This window comes from Balearica regulorum, chromosome 1, assembly GCF_011004875.1.
Source record: "Balearica regulorum gibbericeps isolate bBalReg1 chromosome 1, bBalReg1.pri, whole genome shotgun sequence".
Classification (NCBI taxonomy): domain Eukaryota; kingdom Metazoa; phylum Chordata; class Aves; order Gruiformes; family Gruidae; genus Balearica; species Balearica regulorum.
Window position 1 is genome coordinate 42,368,031 of NC_046184.1, and position 24,335 is coordinate 42,392,365.

At 43.8% G+C, this 24,335-nt stretch overlaps 1 long non-coding RNA gene across 1 annotated transcript in view; it reads right to left on the minus strand.

Annotated features, from left to right (window-relative positions):
• LOC142600777 (uncharacterized) overlaps positions 1–24,335 on the minus strand; it is a 75,427-nt gene that overhangs the window by 31,318 nt on the left and 19,774 nt on the right. The window lies entirely within an intron of this gene.

The window sequence follows — 24,335 nt, forward strand, 5'->3', positions numbered from 1 at the left end:
GAAATCTGGCAGGCTTGCTGATGTTACAGCATCAAATCAGTTTCTGCTATCCTTCTTTGGCTTCCTTTTGCCCACGTTGCCAGGGCTTGATTTTGCTCTGATTTACACTCAGAAATTATTGCTCGTAAATGATTTGCAATAGTGGAAATGACAGAAAAGGATTGTAGTAGGAGGTCAAGGAAGCAAAATAAATGGAAAAGTCCAAACCCACCCTGTGCTGACTGGTCAGCTTTAATACACAGAGGAGGTTTGCAAGCGCTGCAACCCATGGGCAGCTACAGCTGCCTGGCTGCCGGTGCCGGCTGTCTGCTCCAGCCCTGCCACGGCCGCCTGAGCTGCTCACCCGGCAGCTGCCCGACTGCCACAGCTTAGAGAGCGGCACTTCGCAGTCAGTAATACCTCAGCATCGCGTCCAGCTGTCCGTACACCAGGAGCAGGGCGGACAGCTGGGGCAGCAGCGCTGCCAGCCCCCTGTGCTCCCGCATCATGGGCCATGGCCCTGCAGTGGGTTACCCAGAGCAGCCTCTGGCTCAGTTCCTCCTGCCAGCTGAACAGGGTAACCAACCAAAGCTCCCAGTTTGCCGTGGAAATCAGTAGCACAGGGAGGGCAGGATCTGCACCAGGAGCTGTTCTGCACATAGGTGTCTACTACAGGCAGAAATAAAACCTGCTGTAAATTGATCTCCAGCAAGGTTATCTTGAGCAGCACCAGCCACACTCTGAACTGAATGAGGAGACCCAGTTGCATATGTCATGCATATGTCAAAATAAACCTGTGCTAAAGAGTCAATAGGATGAGGAAACTCATTATCGAGAGAGATGACACCAGCATTTATAATATTATTTGCTACATGGCTTGCATTAACATATGTTCAAGAAGAGCATCAGTGATCTGCTTTACCATCGTCATATTTTAAAGAGCAGACATTTTTTCCCCCAGTGTGCTTGTGTAATGCACAACCATATTGGAGCTTGCAGCAATCTACAGATTTAACTGAACGTGGTCTGGACGCGACAGATCCTGTGAGCACCCCGGTCCATGGGCAAGGCAGGTGCAACAGTGGGGAAAACGAGGGGGACAGCACCCACCAGTCTCACCAGCTGTGCTGAGTTGGACATGTCGCAGCTTTTTGTCCTTCCACTCTCATGGGATGAGAAGAGCTCTGAAGGGGAGATTTCAGCTGCAGACCCAAAGACAAGAAGTCTGCAGCTTTCACTCTGAAGGCATCTATGGTCCACAAATACCTTGTGCTGGCTTTCAGCACAGGGTGAACTTCAACCCTTTAGGAAAGAAAAACTTTCAATGGAGGTAAACAAGCTCTTACTGGTGTTAAGCTTCCAAGAGTTACACTCACAAATATGCCTCATTTTTTCATTTTTTTTCTGACTCAGCCCACAAAGTCCAACACTTACTGTGGAGGAAGGAGAGCTGTGCATTGCTCTTTCACCGCCCACTCCAGCACTGACGATGCCACGCTGCCTGTAATGTTGCAGTACTGCACATGCCCACCCAAGCAGGGCTACTGCTGCCATATTATATATTAAAGCATGTGTTTAACATTTATAGGTCATTTTGTCCTCACCTGCATTATAATTTTGTTGCATGTCATAAATGCAAAATGAGTTTCGCTTCTTCTCCCTATGCCTTTGGTTTACTGCATTTACATAAAGCTGTCAAACATTTATGAGGATTTTTATAACTTTATTAAATGAATTCCTTCAACCACCAAGGAGAAGACATTTCAGCAGTAATACCGTTATTTCCCAAACCCTATTTTCTGCTATCTTTGGCCTCACTGAAGTGGCACATTTTTCATTAAACTTAGCAGTACATAAAGTCATTAAGGTGACAGTAGTGTGCCATTACAGCTGTTGTAGCAATGCTGGTAGTGACTTCACCCTTGGGTCATCTGAAGCAATTATTAAGTAAAGTGTGAAGAGAGATTGAATGACTTACTTAGAAAACTTAGAATTGCCTTGCCGTAAGTACCTCTTCTACGCAGACAACCCCACAACCTGACCTTCGTAGCTCAACTCATCTGGAAAAAGAGAAGGAGCTATCGAACACTGCAACAAACACAGCCAAAAATATTAAGACATCCTTTCCTTCCTCTCTAGTATTCTTTGTAAGCCAAATCTTTTTTTACTCCCGGCAACATGTTTTCATTCTGATTTTCATCTGCTTTGGTGATTAAACTTGGCTGCTAACCCTGAGGGCTCTGCTGATCTTCCTGCATGTCACAACCTGTCATCAGAGTCACAGTTGCTCTTGTCCAGTGGGGGAAAACTGGATGCAGAAGCAACAAATAAACTTACGGACTGGGAAGCAGTGCTAACGATATAAAGCCTGCCTATTTCCTTCCCTGTACAGCATTTAAAACTTATTGGATGATTCAAAACCTTCTAAAGAGATATGACTTTTATCCCTGAACCAGTGAGCTCTGGATCTGGGTATTTTTCAGACAAAGGTCCAAAACCACTTTGAAAGTGAGGGAGAAATAATTTTAAATTTGCTGCCCAAAGTCCCTGAACAAGCCTGGAGCAATACACAGCTACTCTCTTAATACTGTCTGAATTGGCCACATAAATTACATTAATGGAGAGCAGGCCAAGCCTTCTAGCAATGCATCTCAAGGAGGACATTTCACCTTGGCTTAAAAGGATGCTAATTTATATCATGTTGGGAAAATAACATTCTACCGCCACTTTGCACAAGTGGTACAAGCACAACAAATACCTGGCATGTAAAATGTACATGAAGTAAGCCTGTAGTTTTGGTTACGATGAACTTTTAAAAACTGTTACAGTCAAAATAACTTAAGATTTTCAGGGCCCGGTCTTAAAATTTACAAGGGTTCATTACGAGTATATTTTTAATAGTGACATTCCTGAATCATTTATTATTTCTTGCATTTTGGAGTTGCTGATGAACTCCATTTTTGGGCATCACTTACATGCTAAGAAGTCCCAAGCACTTCATTGTGACAAGTACAAAACGCAGCTGAGACTGTAAACTCTGCAGGGCAGGAATTGTACACGCTGTACAATAAGTAAATGAGTTTAGGCAGGATCCTGTAATTCATCATTTTAGGTAGGGCTGATGGAAGGCTTCTGTATTCTATTATACAACTTAACATAAAACCCCCCAAATCCTCTATAACAGTAGAGGTAGAAATCTTATATTCTGGAAGAGAAGGGGAAGTACTACCTCCAGCTGAAATTCAGTGGAATATTGCAGCCAAATGGTTCGGCCATTTCCAAAGAGCAGCATTAGGATCGGCACGCTCTCCTCTTGCCTGCTTGTGTTAGCATTTCCAGAAATGGTTTGTTTGAACAGCTGCAGCATCTCCCTGCTGTGCCGCAGGGACTTGAAATGTGACTGGTGATAGAGGGGGGAGGCGATAGCCTTGGTTTTTTGGGGCTAAAGCTGTGAAAGCACATTCAAGTTCGGCCACATTATGAATCTTGCAGGTGATTTTAAGTGTGTGCGAATGGAGAAATAGGAAAAATTTGCTATGCTGATGTTCAGCACCATTACACCTGTGCCAGCTCAATCACCCAATCCCTCCCTCCACCCACTCTGAACTCAATGGGGCAATTGCCCGTATTCCATCTGCGGGCCACTGCTGACCTTGCTGCGGCCAGGCTAGAATAGCTGCATGTAGGCATGCACTCAGATTTGGGAGAAGAGGGGCTGCTGAGGGAAACAGCCATCTGAGTGCAAAGCATCTGGAGAAAGAAAGAAAGAAAGAAAGAAAGAAAGAAAGAAAGAAAGAAAGAAAGAAAGAAAGAAAGAAAGAAAGAAAGAAAGAAAGAAAGAAAGAAAGAAAGAAAGAAAGAAAGAAAGAAAGAAAGAAAGAAAGAAAGAAAGAAAGAAAGAAAGAAAGAAAGAAAGAAAGAAAGAAAGAAAGAAAGAAAGAAAGAAAGAAAGAAAGAAAGAAAGAAAGAAAGATCATATTCTGCCTATTGGCTCGCTTCTGCTTGGCCAGAGAGAAGGAAGGAGGCACCTTGCCAGCTGATCCAGTGTTGGCAGCAGTAAAACATCCACAGTTACCTGCCGTGACTGGCAGCACAATGAAACAATATGTCCCATGAAGATGTGCACCCAGGCAAGGAGGTGCATCCAGCCACGGAAACATGCTCCAGAGCTCCTGCGAAGGTGGAGCACATTGAGTCATGCAAGAAGAGTCAAATACAACCTGCCCGTGTCCATTCCCTGAGGGAGGGTGTGCTGGGAGCTTTATGGACAGCTGGTGTCACGTCCTGTGCCATGCAGGTGTCACCTCCCCTGTAAGTCAACAGCACTGATTGCACCTTTGCCTCTTTTCCCCATCACTCGGCACTGCCTTTGGGGTGCAGGAAGCCACGTGCTGTTACCACGGGGAGCTGCAGTGCCACGGTTTGGGGACCATGGTGAGTCATGGATCTGCACTGCCGCTTTGCATAATCAAAATCTTGGGTTTCATGTTTATGACTTTTAACAGAGACCAGACACAGCCGCCATGGCTCAGGAAAGGCTGTCCTCCAATGGTCCAGTGGCATACCTGCTATGATTAATGTAAGAGCTGACTCTTTCTGGAAGAAAAAAGAGGAGACTGGAAGGGGCTGTGTGTCTCACAGGGCAAAACAGATTTCCCCAAGTGTCTCTTCTGCTCTCCTCCAATCTGAGACGTGTCGAAGTGCCAGGGGATGCTGCTTCATGTACAAGAGTAGGCTACAGTGGTGTGGATGTCTAGGGAGGCAGGCTTCTCCAGGGGTGCTGCCAGGCCATGGGGAAAAAATGTGGTGCCTGATGGTGATATAAGTAACGTGTGGAAGACCTGGCCTGTTCCCGAGACCATCCAAAGAAGCAGACACACAACTGTGCTTAGCATAAGAGTGAGTCACTTAAACTGGTTTTGGTTTTGCTGGCTGTAAAATGATGGTTAAAAATTTCACTCGAAGAAACATTCAAAATTTGTGAAGGTGGGGGTTGTTAACATATTTGTCACTACAAATGTAAAATAGATTTTTCAGCTCCATGCTTAAAAAAATGGTCGTTCCCTTTCTCTCCTGTGAGCCATTTTGTCAGTTGTTTCTTCCCCTTCCACTGAAGCTCTTGCTGCCTCACAGCGTGACTGTGCTGTTCATCAGGCTATTTTATCCCATGCATGCACAGCTATATGTGTGCACATCTATACATGCTATTTATACATCTATATATAGCACACAGCTATATGTGTGCATATCTATAGATAGAGGAGGCAAGGACACAGACTTTTGCCTCCTACATGCTGGCAATGTTTCTGGTGGTTCCTGTGCTGTTATCTGTTTGGACATCTTACACGTCCTTCATGTAAGCTGGGTTGCCATCATAACTGCTCCCTTCAGATGGCTTAAGCACCAGACATGTTGCTAGCGCTTGTAGTTTTTAATCAGAAGCTTCACATTTTTTTGATGACTTTTCTGAAGCCTCAGCTCTGGAGACCAGGGTTTACAGGAGAAACTTTGCTTTATCCTTTTTTTTGCTCCTTTCCCTCCTTTCCCCCCCTCTCCTCCCTTTTCCCCCTTTTCCTTTCCTTCCCTTCTGTAAAGTAAGCTTCAAGCCTTTTGGCTACAAAAACATGGGCTATACAAAAGACCTCAGATACCAGAAAGCAATTGAAGTTCTTATTATATTTGTAAGATCTCATGGGCTTCGATCACCCAATTCACCATTTTTCAATGCTTCAGAATAAAAGTGTGTTATTTTATTGGCAGTTCTCTGTTTAGAGAACTTTGTTTACTATCTACCAATTACTTGGTAATTTCTTCTGCATTCTTCATTAGCGATAATAAAGGCCCATTATGCTGCCTGTTTGGCTAGGCTGGTTTAACTCATTTCTTTGGGCCATTACTTTTACTGGTAACAACTTGTCTGCCCTTGTATATTTTTTAATTCAAGCTTTTTATTTGGTATATCATTATTGATGTGGTCGGAAATGAGTAGTTTTTAAAGGTGTTAATTAATCTAAGAGCCTCTCTGTCACCACTTCACCTCAGATCTTTTGTCTTGAATATTTCCTACCTTTACCAATTTTCTGTACGTATTTTAAGTGGAACATAGCCTCTTCCATCGGCATCAAGCCTTTTATTTTTTTAAACGTGCCCATTCTTTCAAAGAGCAGTCACCTAAAAGAGAAGACTTACTCTGATTGATAGAGTGCAATCTAACTCCTATTGCTGAGATTAGTCCCTCTAATTTATTGCTTCTTGTTTACAGTCTGAAAAAGAAAAAGATCTTTTCCCATCAATCTTCTCAGGAGTCTCTAAAATGCACTATTTATTGCTTTTAAATTTCTGGTTAAATAATATTCAGTCATCTCGGAAGCAATTTCAAATGGAGAATGTTACTGAGGACAGCTAAGAGTCAGCAATGCCTTTTCATTGTATGGGATGACATAAATGACAAATGACAAGTGAAGACACCATTAAGCTTTATAATTTCTTTAGATGAGTTTGCCTGACACCTGTTTAAATTGAAGACCAGAACATTTGCAGAGTGAATACTAATTCTCCCTACAAGCCCTCATAAGGATTTTACAGGCAGAAGAGTACTTTGATTGCACAATTAAAAAATTCCAGAAGAAAAAGGCAAGTTAGTACTATGCATAAACTGTGAGCAGTCGTTGCATGAAACCAGCCTTAAATGCTCTGAAAATATGCGATCAGGATAACCAAGGCAGAGTACAAGCAGCTACGGGGGATTTCAGTGTACCCCGGACACAACCTGCAGATGTTGGTACACCACATGGTGAACAGGGAGATATTTCAGGTCAAAGCCACACTGACCTCATCTGTTCGCAAACAGGCTGGCTCCCCTCTCAGATTAAGAGGTCTTTAATTACCTTTAGCTCGTTAGCGTGCAGCAGAAGTGCTAATTCAGTTACTGGACAGATGTCCTTTCCCAGGTCCAGCTGTGCTGGCGGAAGAGGTTGCCTTTCCCAGCCTGGCCCAGGTGGTCACTGTTGCCCTCTTGCCCCAGGTCACCAGTCCCTCAGTGTCACCAGTGCAAGGGCTCCTAACCCAATTCAGTCAAAACAAGCCAAGTTCACAGAAACCAGCAGTTTAAACTGTGCACTTGAAGAATATTTGCAATTAGCAAGAGAAGCAAGAAAATATAATTTCAAATATACTTTACAGCCGTAAACTTGCCCACGTTTTTCAGCATTCCACACTTCATACAAGGCTCCAAAGAGCCACGCGGCCAAATCAGACCCCCACCCAAAGGTCAAGGTCATCTAACAGATTGCTATCACAATTTAATTGGGTCTGATGTCTCAAATATTTATGCTAATTTTAGACACCCCTCACATTGCTCACATGGACACGTCCATTTAGAGAACTCCCTGATTCAACAGCCCATCTCACTTAGGTTTCAGGGTCCTCAATGGCAATACAGTCACAGGGATGTACATGTGAGCATAATTTGGCCTTCGAAATCCTTATTTTGTGAGAAAAGGAGAAAAAAAGCAAAACTAGAGGCTGAATTTTCAGAGTGGACTCCAAAAGAAAACTTGACTCTTCTAACTCCATCATGAGTTAGCAGGACATTATAGATAACAAAATCCACACACGCTGCCCCATGCTGTCCCTTGCGATCAGTGCAATTAATTAAAGCATTTTCTAAAGATGTGCAGCTGGGTAAGCACATACTGGTTGCCTCTGCAGTGTGTATAACAACACCAAGCCAAATCTCACGCGCCTTCCATGTGCCGAACTCCTACCCTGGGTAGAGGCTCCTTGCCCAAAGAACAGTGGGCTTAAAAATGTGAGATAAAACCCTCAAATTCAGTGATGGTGGTCACACCTGTGACCAGTGCCATCCTTAGACGTCCTGTTGGATATCAGTCTTAATGCTTAAAATATGGAAGTGACTCACTTTTGTAACAAAACCCACTTGAAGGGGTCCCATTTGTTTAAAGTATTTTCTATCTTCAAATGTCCTAGAAGGTGAAATGTGCGTCACTGCTAGGACAGCCCTTCCTCTACTTTTTTACCCATATGTGGCTTTGTTCAAACTGCATTTACATGCAAAGGGGTCTCCTTGAAGAAGTTTCTGATCTCTGTTGCTTCAGCAAAGTCAGAAAATTTCTCCCTGCTGGATTTCCCCACTGCAAATGTGTTCCAGATCTATCTCTCAGGAGCCAAGATTCAACAAAAATGAGTTGCCAGCTACATGAAAGTTTTACATGTTTAGCAAGAAAAGCAATGGAATGAGGGTAACAGTTTATTTGTAGAAGTTGAAGCAAGCAGTCTAAATAAATGAAGCAACTGATAATTGCTTAGACATTCAGAGATTTTGTAAACATTTCATTAAATTGATGGGATCTAATGCATCCTTCCAACTTTGTACAACATAAAAATTTATGTATGTAGGCCCTTTAGCACATCGCTCTTCAGCATTTTGTTTCCATGCTGGCTGTGGCACTGAGACATCTAGTTCTCAATTAGCCAACAGGTCCATGATCTCTGTGAACATCAGTTTTTGAAATTCCTAACCAGGGAATCCAAAGCACCTCACAGCTATGCCTAGACAATTTATGTGCTTGTAAAACTTATGCTGCATAGAACTGTAATCACTTATTGTTTGTCAGTGGAGAGCCTAACCTAGAGGAAACCATAAGGATCACAAGTCATTGTCAAGTATTTTTTATTTTTCTAAGGAAAAAAATGAACCTCAACATTGTAAGCTGGTACCTACTTAGAAATAGGAAGAGTGGCTAGATCCAAAGCAAACCAAAGTTAAGGGTTGGAGACCTACTGTCTTCAACTGTTTTTGCATTTAAGTGCCTGGTGATCCCAAATGCAACATTTATCACCATCATGCAGGGGAAGATCAGATCAAATGAAGTCAAGACCATCTACAGCAATGCAAAGCCCACATAATCTCAGACATTCCCCGTCCATCTCCACTTTTCTCTGATAACAACTTTTGGGGTGATTTCTTAAGACCGCTGCCCACAATATTGGCAAAAGTTTGACTATGTTGGTGGCACTGAACAGCCAGCAGAAAACAGCAATTAATTCTCTTTAGCTAAGAAAATTGATCCTGAGTAGAGCTGGTTTTGGTTTATCCAGCAAAGTTGGAAAAAAGAGAAAAATGCATCCTCTAATCATCTGGCTGGTGTTGCTAGCACAGCTCAGGTGATCAAGGCCAGTAATGTGAGTTTCTGTGAAAATAAAGCCAATCCTCAGAAAAGGATCTGTATGTTCTTCTGCCTCTGCCTTGGTTAGGTTCACATCCTGTGTCCTTGCTGCCTGTGCTCGCTCTAGAAACATGCACAATTCAGAAGTGAAGCAAGTGCTGACTGGGTATATCCCAATATTTGTATAGTGCTGAGTGGTTCCTTGTTTCCATTATGTTCTGGTTTCAGCTGGGGAACCAAAGATACCACCGAGCTAATGGGGTGCAAGTTCCTTTGCTCTAAATTCAGGGAAAGGAGCTAGGTGAGCGAGACCTCACCATCCTCTTCGTATTCAACCTGTGGTTCAACCTTTGTGCTCTTGGGATCACCTGAGGTCTGAAATGGTTTCTTTATTTTACTCCTTATTTTTTCTGTTTGAGGTATTAGAAAACCATGGAAAAGATCAAGAAGTCCTTATAAAGACCATACTTTCTGTTAAAATGCGAAGTCACTGGAAGATAAAAAGGTGGTTTATTTTCACATTTTTATGTGCAAATAAAAAGTGCAAACAGTAAGTTGGATTGTGGGAAAAAAACCCATGAAACAAATCTAAAAAGGTACCTTTTCCCTCACTTGTTCAACTTAATTGCATTGTTTTTAAGTTAGTGAACTCAGAGCAATGTTTTTCCAGAAAGACCAGTCTGCCAATACTTAACACCCCAGAAGGTTCCTCTTTTTGTCAAATGACAAAAGAAATGACATAATTATGACAAAACTTCCCTGTAAGTCAAGAATGTATAAAAGCATACTGACTGCATACTGCTATAGAGTGTAACCAAAGCAGATGTAGAGATGACACATGCATTACTACCAAAGGCTGAAGACAAGACGGAAAAGGTGGCAGGGCATGTTTGTAGTGTTTCTCTGAAGGGGTAGAAAGAAGATAACACAGGGTAAAACAGGATTCTTGGACTGTAAGAGTCATTCTTCTGTTAAGCAACACTATCAAATGTCTAATTATTGAAATACGTGAGGAACAAAGTGCAGTATCAAAACAGCCATTACCAGCCTGCTCTTTCAGCAGACTCGTAAATCTAAAATCAAGCAAAGAAACTGTTGCAGGAAGCTGAGGTCAATATCAGAGCTCGGTCATTTGTTTAAAGATGCACCTACAAAGGAGTATGAGGAAGTTACCAACACTAGCCTCATCCATTCACTAATAAAAGACAGCAATATTGAAAGGAAGCGAGGATTGCACAGAGGATGGTGGAGTTTTATAATTTCCAGTATGGGCTATACCTTAATGTCACATAATGTGGTGATAGCATCTCAACTGTCCATCCTTGCACTAGATAAGGGCTATACCTGCCTCTCTACTGCCCAGCCAGAAAACCTTCTAAATGCATGCTAAAATAGCCATTTATAGCCACTTTATGGCCAGGGCCAACAAATTCCCAGCAGTTATACAATACACGAAAAGCCCCAAAGCAACATTTCTGCAGCAATATTTCTGTAGCCTTGTTTGTTCTGTAGTACACACAGCACAAAACACAGGAGATTAGACTTTTAACACACAATTTCTAATAGCTGACAAATAATAATCTTTGGCTTTCAAAGCTTTGGCAGGGAGCCATTTAAGAATTATAGGCTGAGCTGTGAAAGAAAAATGTGTTTTGAAATCCCATCTTTATTAGTTAAGCTATCATTATTACTATTCAATTATTGTACAAATGTGCAGCTTTCGTAATGCAAAATACCATTTCAAAGTCTTTCAACAGGATTAGATGCAATGTGCCTCTATTCAGGCCCAGTTCTTCAAGATACCAAAATGCCCCAAAATCCTCCCTGAAACCTACTGACAAGGCAACATGGAGGGGGTGAGACATCTAAGAACAGCACAAAGGATCAGACAGGCCTTCCTTCTAATTAACAGTGGCAATAATTAATAATAGTCAAAAATATCATCTCCGCTGGGCTGTTCCTTGGAAAAAGATGAGCCAACAGGACAGACTCACCCTTTTACAGGAATAAGAAAGAACAACAGTTAGAAAAGAGTAATCCCTGATAAAAAATGCTGAGGAGGAGAAGAGGTGGGATGAGCAATGAGAAGGAGCCCTCTGTTTCAGTAATACTGCCTTGTTGATCTTCCCTCCCTCCACCATGTGGTTTCTATTTTCTTGTATTAATCCGTGCTTCCCCTCCCAACATTTTTTCATGTGGTTGCCAGTTTGAGGTCAACGAGTACTAAGAATGGACTGAAAAGAATTTCCAGGATGTTTTTTAAGACTATTAATAACTTCAGCAGCTATTCAAGCAAACAGCGCTCCGTGTTCATCATACTCCAGGGTGTAAGCTCATCACTTGAGGAGGCTGGTTCAAAGTTTCCTCATGTTACAGGTTGTACAGATGGTCAGGTATGGTATGGGGCTTTGGAGACAAGATGTCATTTCCAGTGGGATGCTGAAAAAGAAGGAGCTAATACTGTACCCATCAATGGGAACATTTTTCAAAGGCAATAGGACTCACAGGGGATTTTTAAGTGTTGCCACTTCCTGCACCACACTTCCTAATTTCAAGGCACCCCACTGCATGGCAGGCATCCTAATCTGTGAGGTACTCCTCAAAAACGTGCTGCAATACTGAAGTACTTATAAGTGAGATCTGCAGAAGACAGCCAAGGCAGGCAGGCTGCCAGAGGCCATGAGGAGAGGTGGCACTTCTGGAAATATGTTATTAGGCTCCATCAGTGCTTTACAGTGAAAGCCCTGAGCAGCATCCCTTACCGTAGTGATGCAGGGGAATTCGACTGGGACTTGAAGGAGGGAGGTAGCATCAAGCCCACGATAAAGTGAATCATTAAAATAACAGAGATCTGATCAGTGATGTTCAGAACAACACACGTCAAAATTACACCAAAACTTTGTGTAGGGCAGACTGCCAACAGGATGATGACCTGTGCTTCAAACAGGGCAGAATACCTTTGCTTCACATGTCCCAGTACACTGATTTAACCAATATAATGGGCAAAGTGGGAAGACACAGGCCTGACCTGGCAGATATGGTCTGAGAACGCCTTTAAAAAAAAAGAAAAAGAAAAAAAAAATCAAGCCTGGAACATGAGAAAGGCCATGGAGGAGATGATCTGAGAACCCCACAGAGGTCCAGGCATGAGGCAGCCTGAAGATGCCAGATGTGGCTGCTCACACATGAACAGATGTCTCCGCTCATGTGTAATCCCCTCTCCTTCCAAGGAGATTGAACATCTGACCTTGAAATGCCTAAAAACAGGGCCCGAAGTCTATTTTAAAGCTGATTTTTATAAATCAGAAGATGATGTTTATAAAAGAAGAGACTAAAACTTGCACAGGAAGAAAAGAAATACTATGCCAAATTTCAGAGTGATGTACAAGGGCATAAATCACATGTCAGAAGGGGAATATCAGGGAGTTAAGTGATGAGTTCAAACCCAGAAGAACATCTGCTTGATAAAATGCGCTATCTTGGACTCCTCCCACAGACAGCAGCTTTTGGGCAGCCAGGGCTTTCCAGCATCCTAAGAAATGATGCAAATTAATTTTTTTTTTCCAAATTGATTTTGTATTTCAGAGAGAAAATGAAAAAAAAGCAAAGGAATACTTAGAAGGGATGTTCATTTTCTTTCTTGCCTCCCCCCAAAATGAGACAGGTGAGCAGAATAAGATTACAGACATTTATGGATTTATTTCTGCGATGCAAAGTTAGGTCTGACTTTTATATAAGCACCAACAGACCGAACCTGACTTTTAGAAGTTTCCAACACTCATTCACAAGGGTAACCAGAGCCAAGGAGAGACCCAAACCTTCAGCTGATGTGGCTAGAGCTGAAGGGCAGTGAAGTGTGGCTCCCGCAGAGAGAAGAACAATGTTCCAATAAATTATGCATCTAAAGATACAACTGAAATGTTCTTCCTCTACAGGAACTGCAGCCCTTTCTCTTTTCCAGCTGCAGCTCTGAAGAAGCATCTCAGACCTGTATACATTATGCCAACTTACCCTGGCTGAGAGCCTGGCCCAAGCAAAAGAGAAACAACAGAAGAATTTGTCAGGTTGGTGGCTGTAGAAGACAGCCATGCCACAATATACTTCGGTGTCATGGGGCAGCTGCTTACTCTTTTTTTTAATAAGCATTACAGCTAAGTTTAGTGCCCATTTCCTCAACAACTCAAGCTTACTAGACACTGTTAATCTCAAGAGTACTTTCCCAGGTAAATGAGTGCTAAACACATTGAATAAACAGACTTGGTTCGCTCCCTTTACCCACTCCCTCTGCAGCATCAGACCTGCTCGTTGAGCTTCCAGGGCTGGAGCACCGTGCCCTGGCAGAGGTGCAGAGCACACACATCCTGGCAGAATGGAAAGAGCTACAGCGATGAGTTGGGCTGTGGGTTTTGGTTGCTGGGCTTTCCTCCAGGCTTATTTGCTACCTTGAGCAAGTTATTTAACCTGTGTCCTGGGGGTCCAACCTAACAGCAAAGTGGTGGTAATTCTTCACACCAACTGTGTTTCTCCTGGCTTTTCTAAATGTCCCCCAGGCCGGCAATTTTTTCTCACTAGAGCTTATTCCAGCCATGACCCAAATGGGGAACTGAACGCCTGTATGGCTCTTCTCTACCATACCGGGCAGCACGTTCCCACGCAGAGAAGTGCCCATTCCCCTCTTCTGGTTAACTCTCCCTTATGTCCCACTGCCATCTATGCAATGACTGCTCCAGCACATTTGCATTTCAGCTGGCCTGACACTCCCAACGTTATTTACTCATGTCATTGGAAATCTAATGGCATTTTTTTCTAGTGCGCAGACATGTTTTCATTAACTGTGGTTAAATTCCAGCTAAAGCTGTTACACGATCCCTACCTTCACTGGCAATTGCAGGGGAGTTCACTTCCTGCCTTTAAAAAGGAGACAACTGTATTGTTTCAAATTGCCCTGTGCATAGCACATTCCCTTCATAGTTTTGCAAAACCCAGGAAAACTTGTGAGATATGCTACAGGTCAACAGAAATATATTCCCCATGGGATATTGCTAGAACAGTGTCTCCATTGAAATATTTGCGGTGAAGCTTTGGACTCTGGTGTGTACGTGAGTGTGAGTGTTCAGAGGAAGGCTGGCAAGAGCCATCACATTTTGGGAGGATGAAAGGGAAAAAGCACTGGTGCTGTTGAAAGTGAATCTGGAATAAGTAGACAGGAACAGATTTTGTGTCCTCTGAGCTAAAAAAGTAAGAGGAGTCTTGGAGGACACTGCACACAAATTTTGCTTACCTCTAAAAAGCCAAATGTCACTGCAGAGCCAGATATAGCTGTAAGCCTGGACACAGGGATGGTATGCTGTTCTGAGAGCTATAGAGAGGCAACAGCCTCTATACCTACCCCTTAGCACAAAGGGGCTACACCTCTACACCTACCCCTCAGCAACACCACACTCCTCTTGGAGGCACCCCCTGCCCAGTGCCTCCCTCCAGGCTAGATCTCTCCAAAAGCTCTGCCCCCACAGCCTCCACCTGCCTTCAGTGGTGAAGGTCCTACTTTGGGAGTCTTGGGGAGCAGAAAGGCCAAAGTGTGAAGTTCTCCTCCAGCAGTCCTTTACACAGCCCGTCCATCCCCACCAGAGCCCAGAGTGCATGCAGTATACAGGGATTATGGGGTGCAACCCCCTCATTCTCCCCCCCAGTAAATTCACTCCTGGTTATTACAAATAAATTTTGTGGGAGCTCATAAAGAGTGGAACAAACTTTGGTCAAGTGCATCACATTTTCAGATCAAAAGCATGCAGTAGATTAGATTAGGATTCAAGTGGATGTGGATCTGCAGTTCACGATGCCTTTTCCTGTTGTTTTTTTTTTTTTCCAGGGCAGAAGCTGAACACATGTGGTAGATGGTGAGTTTCCTGAAGGCATGCTATAACCTTTCCCATATAGACAATGGAGTCGAGATGCCTAACAGCAGAGCCAGAATGGTGCTTCGTTTCTGTCATCATGATGGCTAATCACTTCTGAGGCTCATGGATTTAGCTAGGTACCATTCACTGAGCTGTTCTGATTTACAACTGCAGTTAATTTTATTTTAGGCAGGTGATTGCTCATTCTGTTTCACTGACTTCCCATTCCCATATTTTGGAAGACCACAATGGCTTTTTATGCTAATTGGACTCTGCTTCCTCAGATTCTCACACAAACATTTAGCACAAAGCACAGACTGCTCTTTCCTCAGCCATCTGGCAGAGAAGCTGAAACCAACAATTTTCCATGTCAAAAATCAGACATCTGAAAATAATGTTAATGTATTCTAACCCCTTTATGTATACTGAACAAGTCAACAGGCAAGTTGGAATATGAAGAACGGGCTGTAGGAAGGGCACACCATTCATCTTGCCCTTCAGCATACCCAAACAATCAGACTAAGGCTGCAAGATTAGGAACTCAAACCCACCCTCCCCGAGAAAGGCAATACTGCCTGCAGCCCAGTGTCTGCTACACCAAAGATCAGGTGAGGGAACTGGGGTTTTTTTAATGGATTTATGCTGACAAGCAGAAATGAACATGTATATTTAAATATACACATGCATACTCAAACTTCTATGCCCAGGATGTGGATCGTTGTTTGCTGTCACCACATTACATCCTACTTGCCTTGGTAACAAAGCCTTTCTAGCTAAAATTGTTTGTAAAAGTCGCGTAGTCTACACCTTTATCAGTCAGGGTTGGAGAGCCTGTCTTGCTAGTGTGACAGACTCCAGCTTCCTGGAAGACAGAGGGCTTAGATAAAGCTGGCAGGAAGGAGAATGATAAGACAAATTACTGACTCGTGAAATTATTGTTTCTTCTGTGTGACAGAACTAACATAGGAAGCAGAGAACCTGATTTCAGCTTCCTGGAGTCCCTAGCCATCCCAATGCACAGTGACGATGGGAGGAGGAAGCCACCACTGTGTTTAACACCAGTGACACTCCAAGAGGGAAACAAAACTGCACTCTGCATTCATGGCACACAACTCAAAAGGATGAATACGATATGCATGTGATAAGCCTGCATTGTAAACATATTTGTGCTTTTCATATTTACCTGTGTAGTTTAATATAGTCCCCATACAGTCCACGGATGTCAAATGTGTGTCCATCAGGAATTCTGCTTTCGCAGGACTTTTCCAAAGAGCAATAGCCGTATAAAACAGTTAATGGGACTATCACAGTAGTATTGAATGATGAGGACTAAGAAACTGCCCAGGAGCAAGAGATTTAACATTTGCAGAATCTTTTTATCCCAGATCAGTCTCTAAATGAAAGACCACCTTCACACAGAGGATCACTGGAATGGAAGAATATGTAAATTCTATCTGATCATCTCTCCAGCAAGGAGATTTTTTTATTATTATTTAAAAAAATACTTTTCAAAAAAGTTTTCATAGCTTAGTTTTTCTAAAACATCTACTGCAAGATCGGTGCTTGATACTGTCTTTCTCAATATGTGGCACTTTTCCCCATACCTCCCACGTGCCAGCAAAAAAAACCCTACACAGAGCAGCAAGTACTTTACAGCAGGAAGAAACCCAGTCTATTCCACAATACCTATATGCTTATCCCACAGTTTCTGTATGTGGCCATCCACAAGGGTAATGAACAACTACAGCCAGTAGCTTCTGCATTTCCAACTTCCATTCCCCGTTCTCTGTGAATGTGTCAAAGCATCACCACAGCATGCTGGCAGGAGTACACAATCTCCCAAGTAAATCTGAAAGATTAAATTCCCACTGAAGATGGTGGGCGTTTCAGTGTGCTGGGGACCTACTGGTACCTCTCCATTATCATTATACCCCTTCTTCAATAACAATAAGACAGCTATTGAAAGGAAACAACACCCTCTTTGTCAACATGATATTGCTGTTAGAACGGTTTTCATAGCTGAAAAAAAGCTGGGCAAAATTGATCTCAGAGGAGGATATCATCTCTGTCCGGCCGGCGAGGATAGATTACCACCAGCTTTCAAAAGCAGCAGTGTATCTTTTCCAGCCCTGTGAGCCAAGCAGATGGATGCCTGGATGGACGGTGTGGGGGTAGCCATAGTAACCATCATCCTGTGAAGCTCCCGCTCACATCTCTCTTTCTATCACAGCTGGGGAGAAAAGCCAACAGCTCGCCGCCGGGGACCAGATATCCGGTCAGACCTTCGCCTCTCAGCTCCAGCTGGGGTTTCCATTCCTCTTCTGCAATTTTCTAATCTCACCTTGCTTGTCTACCCTTTATGGATCGTGAGCAAAACTCAGTCCCAGGGGATGATCCCTCGAGCGAGTAGTTTCCCAGCTGCTGCCACCCATGTCGTGGGTGGATGTGTGCTGGCTGCTTTCTTCCCCTGCCAGAAGTGGGAACCCCTCAGCCTCCCCCGAGCCAGGCAAACACCTCCACCTCACTTGAACTCACCTGGAGTGCTGCATGGCATGTGGAGAGAGGTCAGGGTCGACCCAGTTCCAAGCCTGCCTGCAGCCAGTGTTCATCGGGAAGCACAGGGCTACAAGCAGATTTGTGCAGTCCCCGTCCCCATGGGAGCTGGCTGGAGGCTGCTCTCATGCAGATACCACCCTGTCTTTTCAGAGGGGATAAGCTCAGGGTGCTGCAGCCTGAAAGGCAGCTGCTAGGCTTGGATGCAGGAGAAGGTTTCTCTGCCAATGACTGATGATGTTATCCACCCTCATCTTTCACTTAAGGGTTTATCATCATTTTCATCAAGGACAAAAGTCTCTTCTCAAAGCAAACTTTAGTGGCGCTTGAGGGAACTCCTCTAACTACCCTGGATGCACTCAGAAAGATACTTTAAATTTTAAAATGTGCCTGTTGAAAAGCAAATACAATCATTTCTATTAAGCTGGGTGACCAAAGCCCGCACCTATTTCAGAACCACGGAACAGTTGAGTCTGGAAGTGGTCTCTGGAGACCGTCTAGTCCCATCCCCTCCTCGCTGTCCTTATATGTAACCTGTACTTCATCAATTTGTCTAGGAAGATATTATGTCAGACAGTGTTGAAAGCCTTCCTAAAGTCAAGATGAACAACACACTGTTCTCTGCTCATCCACCAAGCCAGTCAGTTCACTGGGATGGTCAGGCATGATCTTCCCTTTGTAAATCCATGCTCACTACTTCCAATCACCTTCTTGTCCTCCACACATTTGGAAATGATTTCCAGAAGGATTTTCTCCATCCCCTTCCCAGGGATCAAGGTGAAGCTGAATGGACTGTAGTTCCCTTCATCTTCCTTCTTGCCCTTCGTGAAGAAGGCAGGACATTTGCTTTCTTCCAGTCCTCAGAAACCTGCCCCAGTTGCCATGACCCATCAAAGATGATTGAGAGTGGCCTTGCAATGACATTAGCAGCTCTCTCAGCGCTCATGGCTGCATTGGTCAGGTCCCATAGACTTCTGTGTGTCCAGTGATTTAAAAGTTTCCTAACCTCATCCTCCTCCACTAAGGGTAAGCCATTCTTGCTCTAGACTTTCCCCTTGGTTTCAGGGACCTGATTTCCTGAAGGCAAATCTCATCTATGAAGACCAAGTGAGTGTCTGCAGCCTCATGCTGCAAACTCGTTTGAATCAACATGTGTTTGCTTTGTTTGAAGAAACCAGACCTAAGTCATAATCATATTAAGCGATTGCCAGCTACTGCTGGTGACCTGATCTACCTTCAGGAGCTTAATCTGCACAGCAGTCACCTGGAGTCAGTCAGTTCTGCTCTCTGCAGCTCCACCCTTCAAACAGTTCTTGGACCTCAGCCAAAACAAAATTAAAACACTTCCAATTCAATTTTGTGAACTGCAAGAACTTGTTAATTTTAAAGCTCAATGACAATGAGTGGATTAGGTTAAACAGCCTGTTTTGAATAGCCTAATCCAAGTGTTCCCAGTGCACAACTTCAAATACCATTGACTTTTTTAGCATGCACTGCAAGAGCAGCCATAAATTACTGAATGTATTACAGTTGTCACCTCCTTCCTTCTCACCCTTGTGAAGATCGGGAATTGGCTACAACGTGCCAGGTTTATGAGTGGGAAGAGAGCAGGTAAAGGCAGTTGGAAACCACCCATCATCACCCCACGGAGCGGCAGGCACCCCAGCCGAGGGGGAGGGCAGGGGCCGCACAGCCCTGCTCACCCATCAGCGCCACGGTCGCATGCAACCCTCCTGCTGCCAGCACGTGCACCCCGGTGCATGCTGTCCCCCACAGACTTACGATTAGATGAACAGCTAAACGTTTAGATTTATTTGTATATTTACTTTGCGAGGCACGCATCTGAAATCAAGTGGAATGGTGCTTTTTTGCCTTATTCTTTGTTTCTCCTCTCCCCGCTTCACCTGAGTCTGGCAAAATTACATTTGTGAAGCACAGAGGTATTAAGCAAGGAGCACTGTGAAAATAAAAGCTTACAAAGAAATGAATAATTCTGTATTCATAGCAGGGCTTGAATAATGTCCCTAGAACCACATGCTGTGAAAGGAGGAGAAAACCAAATATTGAACAGCTGCTCATTAGAAAAGCACCAGCCATCCTGAGCCCTGAAAGACAGAGGAGTCCTGTGGGGGGAAAACACTGCGTGACCATGTAATTAAAGGCTCTATCAAAGTGTCCCAGGGGACTGCAGCACAGCTACCCAGGCTTTGCAAATCTGGCACTCTTAAAATGCAACCTCTTGTCATTTTCTGGGGTCAAAAAACAGGAAACCAGCCCCCCCCAGGCCACAAATTGTGCTGTGCATGGTTCCAGGGACACCTTCCAGGGGGAAGTTGAGAGCTCAAATGAAGAGACCTCTGCCACTTGAGCCGACAGGAGAGCTGGCAGCAGCGTGTTTGACACCTTCTTGCTTGTACGCAGGGCCAGGGGTGAGACACTTTGTGCTGGCACATATCTGGGTTTCTCCAGCGTTTGCCAGCAGTAAAAAGACCCTAAAGTGCCAGACGCTGGTGTGGGTCTCTGGGTACGTTGGCGAGGCCGGTGGTGGGTCTCTGCATGCCTTACCTGCATAAGTAAACAATTCTGCCGGGATGTTTTAAGATGGGAAAAATAATACGTTCCTCTCTGGCTCCATTCTTGAAAACAGTGGAACTACTTTGGCAGCAATTTAAAAATGAAAAATCACCTTCAGACAGACACTTAACATGAAAAATTTCATGTCTGATGGGTATATCTGGCACAGCCATCAGCAGTTTACAACAGAGGTTTATAAGAGAAGCACTGAGCAAATACATTACCAGCCCTGCCCTAAAATCCTAATGTTCAGATTGTCAAGCAGTGATTTTACTGTTGTTTTTGTGGAATACAGGTGCTGAGAGGGCATGCCTGATCTCCAGATATGCTGGAAAAGGAAGAGCAATTGATGATGGATTGTAATCACTCCCAAAGATTTCCGCAGAGAAACACCAGAAAAGAAGGCATTTTTGTAGGTTACTGAGATATAAGAAAACCACAAATGTGGACCAGAAGAACTGACTTTCTGAGCCTGTAGTTATCCCGCAACAATTTTGACTCAGGTAAATGGAAAATTAGCTTTAAAAGCTCATGAAGTCTGTGCTGGTTGTTGCTGACTGGGGCAAAACCATGACAAGTCAAAATGCAAAAGGATCCACTGGAAAATTGCTAGGAATTTAAAAACCCATGAAACTCCTGCTGTTATTTTCTGTGTTTACTTTTACGTGATGAAGATCTATGCTGCGCTTTTCAAGCTATATAAACCATTGACACCTCTGTCATAACTAATCCTGTCTTCTGTGGGTTTAGTGGTAGCTTTTAGCCTACAGCCCGAGTTCGGGAAGGTGCAAAGGCACCTTTCTGCAGGGGTGAGTAGGAGAAAAAACATTCCTCAAAAATTCCCCCTCTCTAACATGTGAGATTTATTTCCTGCTTCCCCAGGCTCCCCCCCGCCGCTCCGAGGCGGCGATGGCCCCGATGGCTCCAGAGGAGCCATTTCTTGCTGTAATGCTGCACTCATTTTGCCTCTGGACATTTCCAGTCCAGTCCCGCCTGTCTCAGCTTGGCTATCCACTCTCAGCCAAAGCCTTGTCTTCTGCGTCTCTCCTCTGAGTCACCCTCGCAGCTCCGGCGCCTTTTGTTGAAGGCAACAAATTTCATGCAGAAATTTCTGGGGTGGGTTTTTTTTTTTCCTCCCTTTTGATTTCTCTCTTTGTTTCCTTTATCAGTGTGAGTTATGAACCTGCAGAGATGTTCTGCGCCTATGGATTTCCTGTGTGACTAGCTTTAATGTAAGGGCGTAAATACTGCAGGTCTGTCTATTAGTATGAATAAGTAGAAGTGTGTATATATATATACACCTATGCACTAATATAATTATATGTGTATATACAGAGAGAGAGCAATATGAGTACACATAATTACAAGTGCATAAATATAATGGAAAATGGTGAATCTAGTGGAAAATTTCTTTTCAAAAAAATATTAAGCTTGTAGATTTCGCTAATGCATTGAGCATCTGGAAAAACAGCCAAAATGCTCATTTTAATACCAACATTAAAAACCACAGACTTCCCGTTTGATTCAAATAACTGTGTGAAACAGAGTTTCCCCGAGATAAGGTTATTTGGGTTTGGGAACAAAAGCCTTGAACACGAGTGCCGACACTGCCTCCTGGGCAGCTGATGCCGCAGCCCCAGCGGAAGCAGATGTCAGCCGGCGCTCCCCAGGACAGCTTTCATCTGCACCGACTGGTCCCTCTGAAATCGCTCTGCACCAGAGGCCGTCACTTCTGCGTGGAGTGAGGATATTCTCAAATCCCACCGGAGACCAGAGTGCTTTCACAACCCTACCTACACCCCCTGAGAGCCCAGTGTCTGTCTTCACCAGGGTGCAGGGGGATACATTAGCAGATGAAGGGTGCTGCTGGGGTGAGAGCCTTCCAGAGAGACGAGTTATTTCATAGGCACCTTGCAAATATTGGGTGCTACCACGCATTTATCTTCTGCATTAATGCACGGCTTACCTTAGCCATGCAACATGCCGGTGAGATACAGCTCCAGTAGAGCTAGCTAACTAACGCAGCACAAACCATGCTAAAGACACAGTGCCTGTCTCAGGAACAGACTCCAGTGGGCCAAGGTGCCCACTAGTTTGCATCAGTTCAGCTCTAGGAGGCACAAGGCTGCAGTATTTACAACAGGTGAGAGTCAGATGCAATAATTAGGAGTAAGCCTTCAATGAAAATCAAACAAACAAAAAAAATAATTACATGGGTCAAGGCCTTGAATAAATTACTTCTCAGTATGTATACCTGTGGGAAATAAACATACTTTGGAGTTTTTTCTAGAGTCCTCAAGAAAGAGAATATCCATGTTATGGTACAAACCAAACCAAACCATCATTATCCAACTCTTAACTTTTGGGGCCCAAAATCCAAGCTGTGTATCCCTTTTGAAAGTGCAAGACCGCTTTAGGTACCCACTGCCTCACAGGCATCTACACCTGTATTTTTCTTCCCCTTAAGACATGTATAAGGCATATACCAAGAAAAGGAATATACAAAGACATCTCTCCTTCAAACTACACACTACTGTCAGAATTGCAGGTGATGCTGGCCTCATTTCGTTGTTATTGCTGCTTTGTACCACCAAGGCAGCTGGATGCGGAGTTAGGTGGGTATATTTAATTACTCTTTAAATAAAAAGCACGATCACATTTGACTGGAACATTTTGCTCCAGTCTCATGTTTGGGTCCCTTTGAGGTGTAAGCTGGCTTCCAGGGAGTTGTATCTACTCGTATCAGGGCTCCGTTTTGTCCTTTAGAGAACAAGAAGGTGCAGTTATGAACTGGGAGTATTGAGAGGATGAAAACATTGCCAGGCTTCCTCGGAAGGGGCCAGGAGGGAAAATTCAACCAGCTAGAAGTTGCTGATATGCCTTCCCCTCCACCCCTGTATGCATACTGACTCCTTGTGAGCACCAGTAAGTAGTACTTAAGAGGCTATTACTGTCTCACCTCCACCGCACCACTGCACCCACACACCCCTTGTACACTGGATAAAATGGCAAGTCCAGGATGGGGAGGACTCTGTGGTCACCCATGTCACCATCTTCACATCTTCTTGGGAGAAAGAGAGGTTTTCTGTGAATTGCAGCTGTATTTGACTGTGTGTAACTTAGACACAATAATGTCCCTCAATTTCTCCTTTGCTGCCTTCGCAAACAAACAAACAAAAAAAAGCACCATTTTCAACCCAGCTGCAAACACGAATGTAGCCTATTTGCATCACCTGTTTTTCAGGTGAGAAAACAAATTTCTTGTTATCTGTCCAATTGCAGCCTCGCTGAAGTTGACTGCAGACCTTGTCAGCCCAAAGCCTGGCCCTGCTGCAGTCCCCAGCATAATTCCCACTGACTTCAAACAAGTCCCAGGTCTGGCACAATGACTCCCGCGGGCTTGGCACCAGGCTTTAAATCACTGTACAAAGTCACTCAAGAAGCTGTCGGCAGTCAGAAATGAGTCATTAGTATGCTGCCAACACAGTATTCAGTGACAAAACCCAGCTGCCACTGTAGTCAAGAATGCAGTTTCTTTAGCACTACTGTAAGTCTTATTAGCATAGAAATCAAGTGTATGTATGTAATTGAATTTCTTTGTCGCATCCTAGTATGAGATTTTCCATCAATCCTGATTGTTACTAAATTTGAACTAACAGCCCATATTTGCACTTAAGCAACATCTGAAAGAGGGCTACACAAAGAAAGACTTTCCTAAGTCAACACATCCTAGAAAACAGCAGCTGCGCAAAGGCAGAGGCAAGCAATATTTCATTTTCCTCCCCATAGCACCCTATCTTTTGGCAGCTCTGCTTTAAAACTGGGTTCTGCTGGCAGCCTTGCGTTTTCTCCCAAAGAGCTGCGATGCAGCCCATGCAGGAGCAGGGGCTGTCCCCAGCCTGTCTGTCAGGATGTTGCGGTGCTGGTTACTGTTGATTAGGAAGTGAGATAATACCGTAGGTACAGTTCATTTTAGGCCAATGATAAAACTGAACTCCTGGAAAAGAAAGAAGTAATAAAACCAAGAGGGGAATACCAAAAGTGTTTAGGAGCATAACTTCAGGATTAACTTCAATGACACAGGAATGACTGTTCAGAAGCAAAATGAGTCTCAGAAACAGAGATACAGGGGTTGTCTCTGTGG